This window comes from Eurosta solidaginis, chromosome 5 (genome assembly GCF_040869045.1).
Source record: "Eurosta solidaginis isolate ZX-2024a chromosome 5, ASM4086904v1, whole genome shotgun sequence".
NCBI lineage: Eukaryota > Metazoa > Arthropoda > Insecta > Diptera > Tephritidae > Eurosta > Eurosta solidaginis.
The window spans coordinates 70,219,900-70,239,280 of NC_090323.1; positions in this window are offsets into that span (position 1 = coordinate 70,219,900).

Sequence of the window (19,381 nt, forward strand, 5' to 3'; positions counted from 1 at the left end):
ACAGGTTAACCTTACTATTGCTTACCTTACCTTATTGCTTATTTAAAACAGTAAATATATTTAACTTAAACATAGAATATTAGAATTATAACGTAGACGTATAAAAAAAAATAAATAAAAAAATAAATGTAAGGCGCGATATCCTGCGAAGAGATTTAAGGTCGAGCTTCTCTTCCAATTTGCGTTTTACTCTCTTATTTTTTTATACAAATTGGCTGGATGGGACCTACTTGTTTTATGCCGGCTCCGAACTGCATCTGCAAGGCAGATGAGTTTTCACCGAGAACTTTCATGGCAAAAAACACTCGGAGTGCTTGCCAAGCACTGCCGAGGGGCGACCCCGCTTAGAAAAATTTTCTTCTAATTGAAAAAAACTTGATTATAAAAATTTTGATGTAGTTTTTCCCGGGGCGTGAACCCATGATCTTCGGTGTGGTAGGCGGAGCACGCTACCATCACACCACGTATACTTCTACCAATTGGCTCATCATAGCCATAATTAGTTCTATGGGACGTTTCGACAAGCAACCGATTATACCGATAAGTTCGCGCGACATGGTATATTATATATAATGCTTATTGGAAAATTCAAATATTGATAATGCAAAAGATAACATTTACGTATTAGTTGTTATATACGAGGAACAAAAGGGCTTCGCTGGCACCATAACTTTCCCACGCCACCAAAGACGCTGTAGCTTCTCGCGGCTTAGGTGAATCTCGTCTACCAATTGAATTTGGTTTGTTCGTGGAGGCTTAATTTTCGTGGTATAAAATTAGTGTGCCGGTCTGTCATCCCGAAAGCCCCACGTTCAAGTTATGGGTCAACCCTCATCAAAATTGTTAAAAAAAAACTTTTATTACTGAATTTAGTATGACTATTTCAACTTTGCGCAGTGAAGGAGAATTGAAAAAAAGCAAATAGTCTACTCTTTCATTTTCTGTATATTTTGTACAATGTTTAACTAACACAGTCACAAACGGCCAAACGGACTTCACACTTTAAAGGGCTTAAAGAAATAACGGATATTACCAGATCAGAAACATTCCCATACGAAGTATCAGGCATCACCTATGTTGTACATAAACGGATCTGCTCTTCGCTAATTATTTCACTTTCTTTCTCCTTGTTGTTTTTCTTATGATTAAAAAATGTTTGTACTGCCCAGCAAGTGAAACTCGGCGCCTAAGTGTGAATATGGCAACAGAGCAAAAACAACAGCGCGAAAGGTATAAAGGGCCCATTACTGAAACCTAGCATAGACTTGACTTGACTTGAGAACTGTCACTTACAGTTAAATGAATATTGCATGTTACTGATTACTCAAAACATAGCAACACTTGACTTAGAAGTATGTTGAATTTTGATTTTCTATGTAAGTTCTAAGTTACGTTTACATTTTGAGATGCCATTTGTTTGTTTCCATTTCATTTTGACATTTTGTCATACAAATTGACATTTATTGATTATGATGCCAGATTGTATGCGCTAAGTGGAATATAATCGTGGCTAAGTTGCCAAGTTTACGCCAAGTCAAGTCAAGTCTATGCTAAGTATCAGTAATTGAGCCTTAACGGAACCAGTGAACGGACTTTCTAAAAATGAATATTGGTAGAAGAGATATTAATAAAAATAAATAAATGTAAGGCCTGATAACCTCCGAAGAGATATGAGGCAGAGCTTTTCTTCTAATTTGCATCGCGCTCCTTTTAATTTTTCCTACAAATTACCGGGACGGGACCAACATGTTTTATGCCGAATGTTCGGAAATATGCCTGAAGACCGTTACAGTATTTTAAATTTGATTTAAATGAAACTGCTTGTCAATATTTTACTACTTATACAAAAAATTACAACCTATCTGTATTATTACTCAAAAATGCAAACGTGCCGAAAAATGTAAGCGCGTTTGAATTAACCGAAACGTTCAATCAGTTAGCTACGAGAATTCAGACGCGTACGAGGCACGAAAAGATATAAAAACGCTACGCTGCGTTTAAACGCTTTACCGCTTTAACAAATTTAAACAAATTCAGTAACTATTAATAAAGCGCAAAAGTGCGCTACATATTTTATTGAACTATTCATTTTAAACTACACAATATTCACACGTTACAAATAATAAAAGCGAATTAATCAGAACTCAGTAAAAGCTTGTTCTTTATACTTTCGAAAGCCTCGTAAATTTAGTCAAAAAATGTGTAGTCACAACAGATAGTTTTTTTTTATGTGTGACTGAATAGCTACACTTTTAATCATGAAAAACACGTTGTATTTCATTATTAAATAAATTCACAAGTAAGGGAGGCTAAGTTCGGGTGTAACCGAACATTTCATACTCAGCTGAGAGCTATGGAGACAAAATAAGGGAAAATCACCATTAAGTGTAACCCTGGAATGTGTTTGTATGACATGGGTATCAAATGGAAGGTATTAAAGTGTATTTTAAAAGGCAAGTAGGCCATAGTTCTATGGGTGGACGCCATTTATCGATATCGCCATAAAGGGTATTAAATGAAAGGTGTTAATGAGTATTTTAAAAGGGAGTGGGCCTTAGTTCTATATGTGGACGCCTTTTCGAGATATAGGCCTGTTCGAGATATAGCCATAAAGGTGGACCAGCGTGACTCTAGAATTTGTTTGTACGATATGGGTATCAAATGAAAGGTGTTAATGAGTATCTTAAAAGGACGTGGGCCTTAGTTCTATAAATGGACGCCTTTTCGAGATATCACCATAAATGTGGACCAGGGGTGACTCCAGAATGCGTTTGTACAATATGGGTATCAAACGAAAGGTGTTAATGAGTATTTTAAAAGGGAGTGGGCCTTAGTTCTTTTCGAGATATCACCATAAAAGTGGACCAGCGTGACTCTAGAATTTGTTTGTACGATATGGGTATCAAATGAAAGGTGTTAATGAGTATCTTAAAAGGGCGTGGGCCTTAGTTCTATAGGTGGACGCCTTTTCGAGATATCACCATAAAGGTGGACAAGCGTGACTCTAGAATTTGTTTGTACGATATGGGTATCAAATGAAAGGTGTTAATGAGTATCTTAAAAGGGCGTGGGCCTTAGTTCTATAGGTGGACGCCTTTTCGAGATATCACCATAAAGGTGGACCAGGGGTGACTCTAGAATTAGTTTGTACGATATGGGTATCAAATGAAAGGTGTTAATGAGTATCTTAAAAGGGCGTGGGCCTTAGTTCTATAGGTGGACGCCTTTTCGAGATATCACCATAAAGGTGGACCAGGGGTGACTCTAGAATGCGTTTGTACAATATGGGTATCAAACGAAAGATGCTAATGAGTATTTTAAAAGGGAGTGGGCCTTAGTTCTTTTCGAGATATCGCCATAAAGGTGGACCAGCGTGACTCTAGAATTTGTTTGTACGATATGGGTATCAAATGAAAGGTGTTAATAAGCATTTTAAAAGGGCATGGGCCTTAGTTTTCTAGGTGGACGCCTTTTCGAGATATAACCATAAAGGTGGACCAGGGGTGACTCTAGAATGCGTTTGTACAATATGGGTAGCAAACGAAAGGCGTTAATCATTATTTTAAAAGGTAGTGGGCCTTAGTTCTAGAGGTGGACGCCTTTTCGAGATATAGTCATAAAGGTGGACCAGCGTTACTCTAGAATTTGTTTGTACAATATGGGCATCAAACTAAAGGTGTTAATGAGTACTTTAAAAGGGAGTGAGCCTTAGTTCTATAGATATCGCCATAAAGGTGGACCAGCGTGACTCTAGAATTTGTTTGTACGATATGGGTATCAAATGAAGGGTGCTAATGAGTATTTTAAACGGACGTGGGCTTAGTTCTATAGGTGGACGCCTTTTCGAGATATCGCCATAAAGGTGGACCAGGGGTGACTCTAGAATTTGTTTGTACGATATAGGTATCAAATGAATGGTGTTAGTGAGTATTTTAAAGGTCGTGGGCCTTAGTTCTATAGGTGGACGCTTTTTCGAGATATCGCCATAAAGGTGGACCAGGGGTGACTCTAGAATTTGTTTGTAAGATATGGGTATCAAAAGAAAGGTGCTAATGAGTATTTTAAAAGGGAGTGGGCATTAGTTCTATAAGTGGACGCCTTTTTGAGATATCACCATAAAGGTGGACCAGGGGTTACTCTAGAATTTGTTTGTACGATATGGGTTTCAAATGAAAGGTGTTAATGAATATTTTAAAAGGGAGTGGTGGTAGTTGTATATGTGAAGGCGTTTTCAAGATATTGACCAAAATGTGGACCAGGGTGACCCAGAACGTTATCTGTCGGGTACCGCTAATCTATATATATAAAAAGAAGTGTACGTTTTGATTGTCACTCCATAACTCGAGAACGGATAGAAAGATTGCCATACAATTTTTAGGACAGATACAGGAAGGAGAGATGATGGCTAGTTGATTTTGAAATTCCAAATCGGTTTAGCCATTCATGAGTTATGATTTTTTTTTAGAAAAAATTCAAAATTTGAAAAAAAAAAAATAAAAAGAATTGTACATTTTGATTGTCAACTCCATAACTCGAGAACTGATAGAAAGATTGCCATGAAATTTTTAGTTTGGTATATAAATTTGCCTATATTAGTATTTACGATCGTTTCTTTGGGGAAGTAGACCAGAGCCGGACTGTGACTGGGATTAGGACTAGGACTGGGACTGAGACTCGGAGTGGGACTGGGACTGAGACTCGGAAGGGGATTGGAACAAAATACGTACCACTCTCTGGGACTGGAAATAAGGGATGAAGAAGAATAAGAAGAACTTGAGAGAAGAGAGAAGAGAAAGGAGAGAAGGAGACTGAGAAAGAGATAGAATGAGACGAAGATGGAGATAGCGAAAAAGACGGAGGGAGGAGTAAATAAAAGGATTAGGAACTGGGACTGAGACTCGGAAGGGGATTGGAACAAAATACGTACCACTCTCTGGGACTGGAAATAAGGGATGAAGAAGAATAAGAAGAACTTGAGAGAAGAGAGAAGAGAAAGGAGAGAAGGAGACTGAGAAAGAGATAGAATGAGACGAAGATGGAGATAGATAAAGCGAAAAAGACGGAGGGAGGAGTAAATAAAAGGATTAGGAAAAAGTGTAGAGGGGGAGGGCAGAGTTGAACGGAAAAAGCTTATTAAAATTTATGCAGATAGACCAAATTTAGGGCAGAACAACGTCTGCCGGTTCTGCTAGTTTATTTATATATGTCATACCACGAACAGTATTCCTGCCAAGATTCCAAGGGCTTTTGATTTCGCCCTGCAGTACTTTTTCATTTTCTTCTACTTAATATGGTAGGCGTCGCACTCATTTTACAAAGTTTTTTCTAAAGTTATATTTTGCGTCAATAAACCAATCCAATTACCATGTTTCATCCCTTTTTTCGTATTTGGTATAGAATTACGGCATTTTTTTCATTTTTCGTAACTTTCGATATCGAAAAAGTGGGCGTGGTTATAGTCGGATTTCGGCCATTTTTACACAAATACAAAGTGAGTTCAGATAAGTACGCGAACTGAGTTTAGTAAAGATATATCGATTTTTGTCGACTGTGTATAAAAACTGGGCGTGGCTTCAACCGATTTCGCCCTTTTTCACAGAAAACAATTATCGTCACAGAATCTAATCCCCTACCAAATTTCACAAGGATTGGTAAATTTTTGTTCGATTTATGGCATTAAAAGTATCCCAGACAAATTAAATGAAAAAGGGCGGAGCAACGCCCATTTTGAAATTTTCTTTTATTTTTGTATTTTATTGCACCGTATCATTACTGGAGTCGAATGTTGACATAATTTACTTATATACTGTAAAGATATTAAATTTTTTGTTATAATTCGACTTAAAAAAATTTTTTTAAGTGGGCAGTGTCGTTCTCCAATTTTGCTAATTTTTTTTAAGCATACATATAGTAATAGGAGTAACGTTCGTGCCAAATTTCACCATGATATCTTCAACGACTGCCAAATTGCAGCTTGCAAAACTTTAAAATTACCTTCTTTTAAAAGTGGGCGGTGCCACGCCCATTGTCCAAAATTTTACTAATTTTCTATGCTGCGTCATAGGTTCAATTCACCTACCAAGTTTCATCGCTTTGTTCGTCGTTGGTAATAAATTATCGCACTTTTTCTGTTTTTCGAAATTTTCGATATCGAAAAGTGGGCGTGGTTGTAGTCAGATATCGTTCATTTTAAATAGCGATCTGAGATGAGTGGTCAGGAACTTACATACCAAATTTCATCAAGATACCTCAAAATGGGCATGGCTCAATCAAATTTTTTTCGATATTGAGGATTTTGATATATGGAAGTCTATATCTATCTCGATTCCTTTATACATATACAACCAACCGTTATGCAATCAAATTTAATATGCTCTGTGAGCTCTGCTAAACTGAATATAATAAAGCATATTCCACGTAAATAGTACAACGACAACTGCGAATATTTTAAAGAAATCGTTATTTATTAGCAGAAACCCATCAATGTTGCTAAACTCTGTTTCCAAGGAGAATACAGAAAAAGTTGCAGAGTTTTTGATCCCAGCAGACGTAGAAAAATTATTTAAAGTAACTTAAATATTTTCAGCTTACTTTTAGATTTTTATTGCTTTATACACTGAGAACTTAAAATTTTTCTAATATTCTCATTATTTGTACCATTTATTAATATTAAATTTTTTAAAAACCTTGCAAAGAAAAAGATATTGTGACGAATATTACCATCTCTAAGGTTATTAAATAAAGGCACAATAACATTTAAGCAAGCAACATACACACATTTATCATCATGTACACACATACATACAAGCAGCAGAGAGGTACTCACAAACGCATGTCATCATGAGCTGCTACTTCGCTCACATATACACACGCATATGGTTACACACTACAAAACACGCGCGTATGGCTGATGACCAGGTATAGGATTCTACAAAACGAAACATCTAGACATTTGCCCAGAAAGTATAAAAGCAGCAGAAGCTGAGTAGTCCGTACTCAGTTTGATTTAAGCAAGCCATTGGTTGTGAAGTTAAGTGTTATTGTGAAGTACTTTCAAAGTAGTCTAATAAAGACAATTTTTGCGTTATTGAATTTTGGAGTTATTTATTCAACAGCTTAGCGATTCGAGCGTCAGCAGAAGATTTGGAATAAGCAGAATTTCACTAAATTCGTTACAATTGGTGTCAGAAGAAGAATTGTTGAATAAATTCTGAAGATTTCGAATACAACTTGGACATGTTAAGTGAATTAAGGATCCAGCAACTGGAAAAGGAGCTGGAGAACCATGGATTGAATACAACCGGCAATAAGATCGAACTTCAAGCACGGCTACGAGAGGTAATGGAGTTGGAACGAATTAATGTGGACGAGTATGTCTTTTATCCTAATGTGGAAGAGCCAGCGACTAAAATGTAGGAGAAGATAGAGACTCCGAATCCATTGGCAAGTGTTGATACTAACGCGATACTATCAGTTTTGAAACAAATATCAACCGAAATGTCATCTCGACTGGAAGAACAAAAGACAAATATAACATCTCAACTGGCAGAATAGAAGACATATATGGCATCACAGATGGAATCTCAAGAGATACGAATAAAATCTGAGATTGAAGCACAGGAGACGCGTATTTCCGAAATGTCGGCACAAATTTCAGCACACGTATCATCTCAGATCTCCACACAACTAGAAGAGAGGAAGTCCGTATATTATCTAAACTGGAAGCGCATATGGAAGAAAAACTAACCCAGTTTCATGAAGGGTTCAGTGGTCGACAGGATAAAATAGAGGCAGATATGGATGCTTTCAAAGATAGGATCCAGGAATTACAATTGAACCGCCCAGTCACTTCAACGTCTAATCCGAAGGTAAAACGTCCATCCTTTGATGGTTCTGTTCCTTTCCAGGTATTTAAGCTTCAGTTTGAGAAGACGTCAGCAGTGAACAACTGGAGTGCGGAAGATAAGGTTTCTGCACTTTTCGTGGCATTGAAAGGGCCTGCAGCGGAAATCTTACAGACTATTCCAGAGTACGAACGGAACAGTTATGGAGCATTGATGGCCGCTGTCGAGAGACGCTACGGAAGCAGCATAGAAAACAGATATACCAAATTGAGCTGCAAAACCGTTACCAGAAAGCGAATGAGACATTGCAGGAGTTTGCTTCGGATATTGAAAGGTTGGCTCATTTGGCAAATGCGGACGCACCCGTGGAATACACTGAAAGGGTAAAGATTCAGAGCTTTATAAATGGCGTACGGTACGTCGAAACAAAGCGAGCTACATACTCAAACCCAAAGCCAACATTTGCAGAAACGGTATATCATGCATTGACTCAGGAAACTGCCTCACTATTTATTGAGTAAACCCGCGTACAAAGCCCATCGGGTGAAGTAAAAAGACCAGAGTGGGCAGACACAATTTTGGAAGCATTGAAGGGAACGCAGCAGAAAAATACTGGAGTTATTCTGCATTATTACTAAAAGCTTCTGATTTACGGCTTGCAAAGCTTTAATATTTTTCTCTGCATAATGTGGGCGGTGCCATGCCCAGTTTTCAAAATTAAATTTCTATTTTGATTTTTGTTTATAAAGAATCTATATACCATACTTCCTTAATAATATCGACGTATGGTATAAAAAGTATTATAAAATAATTACCTAGAAAAGAGACAGTGCCACGCCCATTTTTAAAACGTTTTTATACTCAGCTGAGCAGAGCTCACAGAGTATATTAATTTTGTTCGCATAACGGTAATCCATAAGGCATAAACTAATCGAGATAGATATAGGCTTCTATATATCAAAATGATCTGGGCGAAAAAAGAAATTCATTTGGCCATATCCGTCCGTCCGTCTGTCCGTTAACACGAGAACTTGAGTAAATTTTGAGGTATCTTGACGATATTTGGTATGTAGGTTTCTGGGCACTCATCTCCGATTGCTATTTAAAATGAACGAAATCGGACTATAACCACGCCCACTTTTTCGATATCGAAAATTTCGAAAAACCGAAAAAGTGCTATAATTCATTACCAAAGACGGATAAAGCGATGAAACTTGGTAGGTTGGTTGACCTTATGACGTAGAATAGAAAACTAGTAAAATTCTGGACAATGGGTGTGGCACCGCCCACTTTTAAAAGAAGGTAATTTAGTTTTGCAAGCTGTAATTTGGCAGTCGTTAAAGATATCATGATGAAATTTGGCAGGAACGTTACTCCTACTACTATACGTGTTCTAAATAAAAACAAGTAAGGAAGTTTAAGTTCGGGTGTAACCGAACACTACATACTCAGTTGAGAGCTATGGTGACAACATAAGGGAAAATAACCGAGGGAAACCCTGGAATGTGTTTGTATGACATGTGTATCAAATGAAAGGCATTAAAGAGTATTTTATGAGGGAGTGGGCCATAGTTTTATAGGTGGACGCCGTTTAGGGATATAGCCATAAAGGTGGATCAGGGTTGACTCTAGAATGCGTTTGTACGATATGGGTATCAAATGAAAGGTATTAATGAGTATTTTAAAAGGGCGTGGACCTAAGTTCTATAGATGGACGCCTTTTCGAGATATCGCCGTAAAGATGGACCAGGGGTGACTCTAGAATGCGTTTGTACGATATGGGTATCAAATGAAAGGTGTTAATGAGCATTTTAAAAGGGAGTAATCCTTAGTTCCATAGGTGGACGCCGTTTCGAGATATCGCCATAAAGGTGGACCAGGGGTGACCCTAGAATTTGTTTGCACAATATGGGCATCAAACGAAAGGTGTTAATGAGTATTTTAAAAGGGAGTGGGCCTTAGTTCTATAGGTGGACGCCGTTTCGAGATATCGTCATAAAGGTGGGCCAGGGGTGACTCTAGAATTCGTTTGCGCAATATGGGTATCAAACGAAAGGAGTTAATGAGTATTTTAAGAGGGAGTGGGCCTTAGTTCTATAGGTGGACGCATTTTCGAGGTATCGCAATAAAGGTGGACCAGGGGTGACTCTAGACTTTGTTTGTACGATATGGGTATCAAATGAAAGGTGTTAATGAGTATTTTTAAAAGGGAGTGGGCCTTCGTTTTATAGGTGTTCGCCTTTTCGAGATATCGCCATAAAGGTGGACCAGGGGTGACTCTAGAATTTGTTTGTACGATATGGGTATCAAATGAAAGGTGCTAATGAGTATTTTAAAAGGGTGTGGGCCTTAGTTCTATAGGTGGATGCCCTTTCGAGATATCGCCATAAAGGTTCTAGAATTTTTGTGTACGATATGGGTATCAAATGAAAGGTGTTAATGAGTATTTTAAAAGGGAGTGGGCCTTAGTTCTATAGGTGGACGCCGTTTCGAGATATCGCCATAAAGGTGGGCCAGGGGTGACTCTAGAATTCGTTTGTGCAATATGGGTATCAAACGAAAGGAGCTAATGAGTATTTTAAGAGGGAGTGGGCCTTAGTTCTATAGGTGGACGCATTTTCGAGGTATCGCAATAAAGGTGGACCAGAGGTGACTCTAGAATTCGTTTGTGCAATATGGGTATCAAACGAAAGGAGTTACTGAGTATTTTAAGAAGGAGTCGGCCTTCGTTTTATAGGTGTTCGCCTTTTCGAGATATCGCCATAAAGGTGGACCAGGGGTGACTCTAGAATTTGTTTGTACGATATGGGTATCAAATGAAAGGTGCTAATGAGTATTTTAAAAGGGTGTGGGCCTTAGTTCTATAGGTGTTCGCCTTTTCGAGATATCGCCATAAAGGTGGACCAGGGGTGACTCTAGAATTTGTTTGTACGATATGGGTATCAAATGAAAGGTGCTAATGAGTATTTTAAAAGGGTGTGGGCCTTAGTTCTATAGGTGGATGCCCTTTCGAGATATCGCCATAAAGGTTCTAGAATTTTTGTGTACGATATGGGTATCAAATGAAAGGTGTTAATGAGTATTTTAAGAGGGAGTGGGCCTTAGTTCTATAGGTGGACGCATTTTCGAGGTATCGCAATAAAGGTGGACCAGGGGTGACTCTAGAATTTGTTTGTACGATATGGATATCAAATGAAAGGTGTTAATGATTATTTTAAAAGGGCGTGGGGCTTAGTTCTATAGGTGGACCCCTTTTCGAGATATCACCATAAAGGTGGACCAGGGGTGACTCTAGAATTCTTTTGTGCAATATGGGTATCAAACGAAAGGAGTTAATGAGTATTTTAAGAGGGAGTGGGCCTTAGTTCTATAGGTGGACGCCTTTTCGAGATATCGCCATAAAGATGGACCAGGTGTGACTCTAGAATGCGTTTGTACGATATGGGTATCAAATGGAAGGTGTTAATGAGTATTTTAAAAGGGAGTAAATCTTAGTTCCATAGGTGGACGCCGTTTCGAGATATGGCCATAAAGGTGGGCCAGGGGTGACTCTAGAATTCGTTTGTGCAATATGGGTATCAAACGAAAGGAGTTAATGAGCATTTTAAGAGGGAGTGGGCCTTTCTGGACCAGGGGTGGCTCTAGACTTTGTTTGTACGATATGGGTATCAAATGAAAGGTGTTAATGAGTATTTTTAAAAGGGAGTGGGCCTTCGTTCTATAGGTGTTCGCCTTTTCGAAATATCGCCATAAAGGTGGACCAGGGGTGACTCTAGAATGAGTTTGTACGATATGGGTATCAAATTAAAGGTATTATTGAGAGTTTTAAAAGGGAGTGGTGGTAGTTGTATATGTGAAGGCGTTTTCCAGATATCGACCAAAATGTGGACCAGGGTGACCCAGAACATCATCTGTTGGATACCGCTAATTTATTTATATATGTAATACCTGCCAAGATTTTAAGGGTTTTTTATTTCGCCCTGCAGAACTTTTTCATTTTCTTCTACTGAATATGGTAGGTGTCACAACCATTTTATAAAGTTTTTTTTTAAGTTATATTTCGCGTCAATAAAAAAATCCTTACCTTAGCATGTTTCATCCCTTTTTTCGTATATGGTATAGAATTATGGCATTTTTTTCATTTTTCGCAATTTTCGATATCGAAAAAGTGGGCGTGGTTATAGTCGGATTTCGTTCATTTTTCATACCAAGATAAAGGGGGTTCAGATAAGTACGTGAACTGAGTTTAGTAAAGATATATCGATTTTTGCTCAAGTTATCGTGTTAACGGCCATGCGGAAGGACAGACGGACGACTGTGTATAAAAACTGGGCGTGGCATCAACCGATTTCGCCCATTTTCACAGAAAACAGTTAAAGCCATAAAATCTATGCCCCTACCAAATTTCAAAAGGATTGGTTAATTTTTGTTCGACTTATGGCGTTAAGAGTATCCTAGACAAATTAAATGAAAAAGGGCGGAGCCACACCCATTTTTAAATTTTCTTTTATTTTTGTATTTTGTTGCACCATATCATTACTGGAGTTGAATCTTGACATAATTTACTTATATACTGTAAAGATATTAAATTTTTTGTTAAAATTTTACTTAAAAAAATTTTTTTTTTTAAAAGTGGGCGTGGTCCTTCTCCGATTTTGCTAATTTTTATTAAGCGTACATATAGTAATAAGAGTAACGTTTCTGCCAAATTTCATCATGATATCTTCAACGACTGCCAAATTACAGCTTGCAAAAGTTTTAAATTACCTTCTTTTAAAAGTGGGCGGTGCCACGCCCATTGTCCAAAATTTTACTAACTTTCTATTTTGCGTCATAAGTTCAACTCATCTACCAAGTTTCGTCGCTTTATAGGTCTTTTGTAATGAATTATCGCACTTTTTCGGTTTTTCGAAATTTTCGATATCGAAAAAGTGGGCGTGGTTATAGTCCGATATCGTTCATTTTAAATAGCGATCTGAGATGAGTGCTCAGGAACCTACATACCAAATTTCATCAAGATACCTCAAAATTTACTCAAGTTATCGTGTTAACGGACGGACGGACGGACGGACGGACATGGCTCAATCAAATTTTTTTTCGATCCTGATTATTTTGATATATGGAAGTCTATATCTATCTCGATTCCTTTATATATGTACAACCAACCGTTATCCAATCAAACTTAATATACTCTGTGAGCTCTGCTCAACTGAGTATAATTAGCGAATACGCAAATACATAAATACGTAAAATTGAGTCCGAGTTTACAAAGCTTCTCATTCGCAACGAAAAGGAACCTTACAAAAACAAATCTACACAGCACACACATTAATATAGAGACAGAATGCCTCAATTGTGTTGTTAGTGTAGAAATGAGATAAACTGAAATAAGCAGGGAAACAAATACAAGCAGGATAGCCTAGTGGTCAAGGCAACTCAGTTTCACCGTGTGATTGGCGGTTCGAATCTCGATGAAACCTTTGATAACATTACGAAATTGCCTGATGATGAATACGTGGCGGTTTTCGAAATGGTATGGCAGTAAATGTTTCTTTCTTTCTTTCAGTTTTTCTTAGAAAATATAATAATTGAATATTTAATGATTATAACCCGGTGTTAAGCTCATGAATTCTTAAATAATAAGTATAAATTGAACACACCATTAAACAAACAAAGAAAAGTTAGCAAAATCGGATGACGAACACGCCCACTTAAAAGAAAAATTTTAAAAGTCAAATTTTAACAAAAGATTGAATATCTTTACAGTATATATGTAAGTAAAATTGTTCAAGTGTCTACATCATGCTCAAATAATAATTTCCGCTTAAATATTAATATCCAAAATATGTGAGGCATGAAAACTAAAAGCCTCGGATGTTTACGCGGCTACTTCTAATTATGACTATGACTTAATAGTTCTGGTAGAAACGTGGTTAACTGCGGATTTTTCTGACTGTGAGTTTTTTGATAAAAACTTATATAATGTCTATCGCAAGGATCGTGATAGTTTAAGCACTGGTCTATCCAGAGGAGGCGGAGTCCTAATAGCTACTAAGAAGGAATTTATTACTTCCATAGTTCTTCTTAATATTGATGATCTTTTTGTTGATAAATTAATTATTTACATTACAGGTAAAACTGGGTTTATTTATGTTAGGTCTTCCTATATACCACCAAATAGTACCAATAAGCTATATGAAGATCATGTAAACAATATTATGTACATATCGAAGACTAACTTGAATTCGCAATTTTGTGTGTTATGTGATTTTAATTTAAATAGCATCATTTGGAATTATCATCCAGGTGAAAACACTCTTATTCCAACAAATGTTAATTACGCTAGTCAAATGCATATTGTTGATAATTTTTATAGTTTGCAATTAGTTCAAATTAATAATTTTGTAAACTCGCTTGGTAAAATCCTAGATTTAATTTTTGTTAGCAGTGATCTAAATTATAATTTGGCTCGCGCCTGCTGTCCGTTGTCTAATACTGATAAGTATCATGTTCCAATAATACTGGAGCTTGAGATTTGTAACGAATTTACAATTGTAACGAATTTACTGCAAATCCTCTTATTTGCCCTTTTGCTAAGTTCGTATCACTAAACCGTTGAATAAATAACTCCAATATTGAATAATGGAAAAATGGCCTTTATTATAGTACTTCACAATAACACTTATACTTTGCAACTAGCTGGCTTAATAACCAAACTGATAGCTTAAATGAAACTGACTTTCAAAATAATACTGCTATTGCTCGCTAGATAGCGTCTTAATCGAAACTGCCCATAGCGCCTCTACCGCTGATGCTTTTATACTCTGTGATTTCCCCGTGGCATCTTCTAGGCGCTTCCAGAATTTTACTTATTTAGTTATAAATTTCTCAGCTACAACTACAGATGTATAATTTCTCATTTGAGTAGTACTTGCACAAACTATTGCCCTCTCTTGTGACAGCTCAGATAAGATATATGCCCCGATCAGACAAATCTCTCGATATAAACGCCGCTAGCATCTCCAAATGTACCACTCTTCTACTTCGTGGTTTCCCAATGGTTTGTATGTGGTAGATGGTGTCACTGATCTTCTTCACAATTTTGTACGGGCCTTCCCAACTGCACCGAAATTTGGATGGAATACCTTTCCGCCGGTGAGGGTTGTATAACAGTTCCAAATCTCCCTCCAAGAAACATTCCGAATTAAAGTTCTTGTCATACCAGTGTTTCATCTTAATACTCATTACCCTGGGCCATTCCTTCACACTCTGTTGTTTGGCCATTGAACTACTTCGTAGAGCTTGCGCTAGATTGATTTGCTCTGCATAATCAGTATCGTTCCGACGCTTCACAACAGTAGTGTGCCCTGGCTTGAAACCACCCTTGCATTCTTTCTGCGAAATTCTTTCCTTCGTTTTAGTACGTCCGTTAGGGCTTTTCAATATCAGTGTTTCTCTCACAGGTACCTTCGGTTTTGATTTGTTTGGCCCATTTGTTCCATCAACATTTACCTTTGAATTTCGTGGTCTTTGTCGAGTCTTCTCCACCAGTACCCGATTACTGCTGAACCCTTTCTACAAACTAAAGTTAAGTGGTATATCCTGGTTCTTGTAGCGCATAATTTTTCTCCGCATATCGATCCTGATGTCATGGTCAACTAAGAAGTCCACTCCCAATATGACTTCATCAACAATCTTCGCCGCAATGAATTTGTGTAGAACCATTACCTTTCCAATTAATACTTCACATACCACTTCTCCCTGGACTTGGTTATACTCGTCAGTAATCGTACGCAATCTTGCTCCCGGTAATGGCTTTACTCTCCTGTTGACCTAATCAGATCGGATCACGGAATGAGATGCGCCCGTATCGACAGTCAGTACACGTTCTTTGCCATCCACATTTCCTCTGACGTCAAGACTACTCGATTTTCTTCCAATTTGCGAGACAGATATCACAGGACATTCAACAGCTGGAGCTAGCTCTCGATTTTTACATCTGGCACGCTGTTGCTCATCTCCTCCCGTTTTGCGTTTACGGCCACCCAAGTTGGAACTACCAGGACCGGTGCCGCAATGACGTGCAATGTGACCTGGATTACCGCACTTGAAACACTTCATAACTCTGGCATTTTTCTATTGTATCCCCTTCAGTGCTTCCAAAATTGTGTCTACCCAATCTGGCCTTTCCACTTCCACACGATGTATGCGGCCTTACTCAAAAGTGACGCTGTTTCCTGAGTTAGTGCATGAGATACCGTTTCTGCAAATGTGTGTTTTGGGTTTGCATATGTCGCCCGCTTCGTTTCTACGTCCCATATGCCATTTATAAAACTCTGAATTTTTACCCTCTCGGTGTACTCCACGGGTGCGTCCGCATTTGCTAAATGAGCAAACCTTTCAACACCCGAAGCAAACTCCTGTAATGTCTCATTTGCTTTTTCGTAACGGTTTTGCAACTCTATTTGGTATATCTGTTTTCTATGGTCGCTTCCATAAGGTCTCTCGACAGCGGCCATCAATGCTTCATAGTTGTTCCGCTCTCCTACGGGAATCGTCTGCAGGATTTCGGCTGCTGGCCCCTTCAATGCTAGGAATAGAGCAGCCACTTTATTTTCAGCATTCCAGTTGTTCACTGCTGACGTCTTCTCAAATTGAAGCTTGAATACCTCGAAAGGAACAGAGCCGTCAAAAGATGGAGTTTTTATCTTCGGATTGCTGGCTGGAACAGCTGGGCGATTTAGTTGTAACTGTTGCATAAGACCTTTCAACGATTCTATCTCGGCATCAATTTTGTCTTCGAGTTGTAAAATTTTTGCATCCTGCTCTTCCAGTTTCGCAAAGAGCTGCGATGATACCTGTTCCGAAATTTTTGTCGACATGCCAGATATACGTGCCTCTTGCGCTTCCAGTTGAGATGACATATATGTCTTTTGTTCTTCCAATTGAGATGACATTTGCGACGCCATTTCTGAAACGCGTGCCTCCTGTGAATCCAGCTGAGATGCCATTGTCGATGTTTGTACAGATATTGTGTTCGTCACTGTTTGCGGTGTTTTGTGTTTTTCTTCCATTTTTGTTGTTGTTTTGTCGCTACCATAATGAAAGACATACTCCTCAGCATTGAAGATTCCTTCAAATACCATAGCTACACTTAGTCGTTTTTGTAGCTGGGATTTATCGCCAAAAGTAGCCAATTCACGGACTTCCAACTCCTCCTTCATTTGCTGGATCGTCAATTCACTCAAATTTGCCATGTCCAAGTTGTATTCCCAATCTTCGGAATTTATTCAACAATTCCTCGTCTGACACCAATTGTAACGAAGTTACTGCAAATCCTCTTATTTGCCCTTTTGCTAAGTTCGTATCACTAAACTCTTGAATAAATAACTCCAATATTGAATAATGGAAAACTGGCCTTTATTAAAGTACTTCACAATAACACTTATAGTTTGTAATTAGCTGGCTTAATAACCAAACTGATAGCTTAAATGAAACTGACTTTCAAAATAATACTGCTATTGCTCGCTAGATAGTGTCTTAATCGAAACTGCCCATAGCGCCTCTACCGCTGATGCTTTTATACTCTGTGATTTCCTCGTGGCATCTTCTAGGCGCTTCCAGAATTTTACTTAGTTATAAATTTCTCAGCTACAACTACAGATGTATAATTTCTCATTTGAGTAATACTTGCACAAATTATTGCCCTCTATTGTGACAACTCTGATAAGATATATGCATGTGTTTGTGCATTGCTCCTCCGCTGCTCGCATACGTACATGTGTGTACACGCAATTATTGATTCGTTTATGTAGATACATAATGATTGAATTATTGATGTGAATTCACGTCTTTGCTTAGCATCGGCCTAGAGATGGCAGCACCCCTTAGTTTTGATAATATTCGTAACAGATTTATGAGTTTCCTATTAATTTACATAATAATGAGTGCGGTTTCAACTATAGCGCTGCGATTTTGGCTTAATAAATAGTTTGATGTCCAATTTTGACTGGCAACTCCTTTTTAATGGGCGTAATCTCAAGGATTGTTTTGCGTTATTTAAAAACAATGTGTCAGAAATAGTAAATAATAATATCCCGCGTTTTCCCGAAAGAATGTATAAGTTGCCTTGGTATACCAAGAATCTAAAGAGACTTAAAAACTTACGTAATAAATTTCATAAGCTCTTCACAGTACAAGCAACTATACTTAAGGTATACCAAAGAGTTTAATTGCCTTGACAAATTTTTATATAAGCAATATATTGAGAATTTTGAAACGAATATTAAATCGAACCCAAAATCGTTTTGGAATTTCATTCTCTCCAAGCGCTCATCTTCGGCAATTCCCGTGTCTGTGTCGTAACAAGGTAAGAATTCCACATCGTCTTCGACAAAGTTAACTATTTTTCCGAGTTTTTTTAGGCGAATTTCGTGATTGATGAACCTCTGAATGACAATGGTGATATGTTCAATAATGTACTGTCTTATCTCAACTTTTGCTCATTAGTTCTCGATATTGATGACATTACTTTGGGTATTAAGGCTATCAAAAATTCAAAGCAATGCGATTATCAACAATTTTCATCTTTCTTTTTAAAGCAATGTTTGGTTTCTGTTGCGGAACCTTTAAGGTATTTATTTAATTTGTCACTAAAGTCTGGCATTTTTTTGGATGAATGGAATTCAACCAATTCATAAGAGTGGCAATAAAAATTAAGTTTCAAATTATCGCCCAATCTCTAAATTTCCTATTATATCTAAATTGTTTGAGAAACTTGTTGTGGCTAAAATATCATTCATGGTTAATCGTTATCTAAATTCTTGTCAACATGGTTTTGTTCCAGGACGTTCCACAGTGTCCAATCTCACTGTAGTTCTAATAATTTTATTTCATCATTCACGGATGGCTGTCAAGTTGATTGTATTTATACTGATTTAGCCAAAGCTTTTGACAGAGTACCGCACTGCGTACTATTGGGTAAGCTAGAAAGATGGGGATTTCATTCCTCATTTCTACAATGGACAAGTTCATACTTATCCAATAGAGTCAATTTCATCGTTTTTGACGGTGTGGAGTCAGCAACTTATGTGGCTACATCGGGCGTGCCTCAGGGAAGCATCCTTGGCCCACTCTTTTTCATTATGTTTTTCAATGACGTAAGTGCTTGTTTTAAGCAATGTCGTCATCTCATATATGCTGATGATTTAAAAATCTTTTTGAAAATTAAAAAAGAGTCTGATGTTTCCATACTTCAACCAGAACTCAATGATTTTAATGCTTGGTGCTGTAGAAAAAAGCTCGCGCTCAATTTCAAGAAATCTTACAGCGTTACGTATTCTAAATTAAGAAATACAGTGACTTCGACTTATCTTGTTCCTGATACAGCTCTAGTTGGGGTAAGTAAAATAAGGGATTTAGGTGTTGTGTCTGATTCATCATTCACATTTTCTGAACATCTACATTTCATAATTCCCAAAGCTTACGCCTTAATGGCATTTATTAAAAGAAATGGCTCCGAATTTGAGGACCCATAT